General features: G+C 43.1%; 1 pseudogene; it reads left to right on the plus strand.

Annotated features, from left to right (window-relative positions):
- The first annotated feature begins 852 nt into the window (after positions 1-852).
- LOC112121666 lies at positions 853-1,818 on the plus strand (annotated as a pseudogene).
- The last annotated feature ends 1,527 nt before the right edge of the window (positions 1,819-3,345 follow it).

Consider the following 3,345-nt stretch of genomic DNA (forward strand, 5'->3'; position numbering starts at 1 on the left):
AGGGCCCTGATGCTTTTGAGAATCCCAATGGGTGCATCAATACCTTTACAAATCTGCCCCACAGCCCCTCTCCGAAAGCCCTTACAGTCCTAGTAGACATGTCAGAGAAAGGAAGGAGGGGGAAACAGAGGCAGAAAGAGGGGAAATGATTGGCCTAAGATCACATAGCAGGTCACTGGCAGAGACAAGAGTATATCCCAAGTGTCCTGGCAACCCCTACTCCGCACAGCGCAGAGTAAACCGTACAACATAGCGGTGACGGAGGGATGCTGCTACTCCATTGTTACATGCAGGCCGAAGTGCAGCTGGGACTTGTTGCCATAAATCAATTTGGAAGCAGGCAGCCGGACGTCTAGGCACAGAGCTTGGGGTAGAAAAATCACAGATGAGCTGCTACTTACGATACTGGGTGAGTCTACGTGGGAATCAGGCTGTGCTGGCATTTTAGTCTATCCATTTCATGGCCAAGCTGTGAGCTTGGTGATGGTCGCAACAGATGGACGTCCTTTGGAAGAATTGTTGGGTTTGGATTGTACTTTGTTCCATCCCTCATACTGCATTTTAACAAGCCACACCTTGGGCCAAATCCTCAGATGGGGTAAAGTAACAAAACTCCATTGACTTTAAAGGAGCTGACACAATTTACACTAGTGTGATAACCTGACTGAATGATTGTCAGAGGCGAGGAGAACTAACAACACCTAGTCATTGTAAGTGATGAGTTCTGTGCACCTTTGACATTCATATAATGAGATATTAGGGAAAGGGGAATCAGGGCCATTCCCTCTGTTGCTCTAATCCTGACCATTGTCCTTCTCATTCCCCCTACAGCCAGCACACAGTGTACTGAGGAAGAAAATGTCCAACCGAACCAACATGATCAAATTTCTTCTCCTGGGATTCTCTGACGTTAGGGAGCTGCAGATTTTACACTTTGTGGTGTTTCTAGTGCTTTACCTGATATCCTTGCTGGGGAACCTTCTCATCGTCACAGCCATAGCCCTCGACCACCACCTTCACACCCCCATGTACTTCTTCCTGATGAATCTGTCCATCCTAGACTTCGGTGCCATCTCTGTCACCATCCCCAAATCCATGGCCAATTCCCTCATGAACAGCAGATCAATTTCGTATTCTGGATGTGTTGCCCAAGTCTTTCTCCTCGTCTTCTTCGCTTCAGCAGATTTTGCCATATTGACCGTCATGGCGTACGACTGATACGTCGCCATCTGCCAACCACTGCACTATGAGACAGTGATGAACAGGAGAGCTTGTGTCCAAATGGCAGCCAGTGCCTGGATCAGTGTTATTCTCTACTCTGCAGTGCACACTGGAAACACATTTGCAATATCGTTCTGTGGAGGCAACGTGGTGGATCAGTTCTTCTGTGAAGTCCCCGAGCTACTCAAGCTCGCCTGCTCTGACTCAGACCTCAGTGAAGTCGGGTTTCTCATCTTTAGTGTGTGCTTAGCCTCAAGCTGCTTTGTTTTCATAATTGTGTCATATGTTCAGATCTTCACCACAGTGGTGAGAATCCCCTCTGAGCAGGGACGCCATAAAGCCTTCTCCACCTGCCTCCCTCACCTCATTGTGGTCTCCTTGTTTATTTGCACTGGGATCTTTGCCTACTTGAAACCCACCTCCATCTCTCCATCGGTTCTGAATCTCTTGGTGACTGTTCTCTATTCTGTGTTGCCACCAATGATGAATCCGATCATCTACAGCATGAGAAACAAGGAGCTCAAAGGTGCGCTGAGTAAACTTATAGGTTGGAGATTATTCTCTAAGAATAAAATGTCCGTATTTCTCCTTCAGTAACAATTTCATTCTGTGTTTCTTTATAAATATAATCAGCTGATGACATTATTGCCTGCATGAGAAAATACTGTTCAATCTGTTTATGCAGAATTGGGTATTTACACTAGGAAAACTCCAGACAAACATGACTCAAGAAAAAAGGAGTTACTTTAGGTTTACACCAATATAAATAAGATCGGAATCTGTCTATCATATACTGCTACCCATCACCATACTATCTGAGCACCTTGCCCATAAATCAGTGGCCATAGCAAAGTCCATAGTGAGATCTCTGGCTCTTCTTATTTTGGGGGATAAAATCTCTGATTGAGGTATCAATGCATTTGTTCTTTGTGCTTTTTGTTTGTTTGTTTGTTTGTCAGATTTTTACCTTTTCTTTTCTTAACTGGTTAGTCTGTTTCTTTGTTCCAGGAGGTTGTAGAGGTGGGAAAGCCTTGGGAGATGGTGAGTGTTTGGTTAGACAGGATTTTCAATGTCTGTCCTCTCTTGGTAATGCCAATATGTGATCTCTTTGATGGGGTTTTCTGAGCGCGCTGAAGGTTTGCTTCCAACAATGATAAAAGGGTGCAAAGGAGGTTTCTGCATGGCTGAGTTCCTGCTGAAATGATTATGTGTATACTGTTGGGGTATTATTGTATTATTAATGATATCTTAGAGAAATAACAATCTCAGGTAGGCATCTTTTCTGTTATTTTTACCTAAATGAATATGTAAAAACTGTGTCATTCTTGCTATGATAGAAAGGGTGTTTTGAAGAGAAACTTGTTCCAGAGTTTCCTAAAGAAAACCTCTCTCAGGGTAATGAGGTCAAATTTGTATTCCATGGAAGCCACTAGGGTTTAGCCCATCACTTCAAGGAGATCAGGATTTGGCCAATAGTATATATACACAAGGATTCAGAATTGACTGACAGCACCCTGGAGAAAGTGAGTGTGACAGAGAGGTAAAGGTCAGATTTCCCAACTCAGCTAGACCAGCACCAATGCAGAGTAGACCCAATGACATCACAAGTTTACTACTGATGAGGTTCTGGCCCAAAGTCACTGGGCAGCACTCAGTAGTGACATGAACACTGGTGTAAGTTTCTTCTCTGGGGTCATTTTGTTCTACTCCTGGTGTAAGCAGAAAAGTGCCATCACTTGCACTGATCTGGTGTTCCATACGCCATCCCGTGTCGATCTACTTACATCCAAAATGAGAAAGGATCTCAGAAGTTGGCCAGTTATTAATATTAGAATATCATCTTTGTGCATGGTTGTGTACACTACATATATGACAGACAAAAGCAGAGTATGTGATTAGATGGAGAGACGGACAGACAGGACCATTCCTTGTCCTAACACACAACCTCATTTAGTCAAAATGATAGATTTCTATTTGATTGTGAAATATGTTAGCTAGCTAGATAATGAATAATCTATGGAAATTATTGTGCAAATTATTGTGCTTCTTTTCCTGTTAATGATTGTCTATGTCCAGATCATGATTTTCTTATAAGTACTCCTTATTAAACATTATTATATGGCT

Source organism: Terrapene carolina, unplaced genomic scaffold, assembly GCF_002925995.2.
Source record: "Terrapene carolina triunguis isolate 2854851 unplaced genomic scaffold, T_m_triunguis-2.0 Scaffold34667, whole genome shotgun sequence".
NCBI lineage: Eukaryota > Metazoa > Chordata > Testudines > Emydidae > Terrapene > Terrapene triunguis.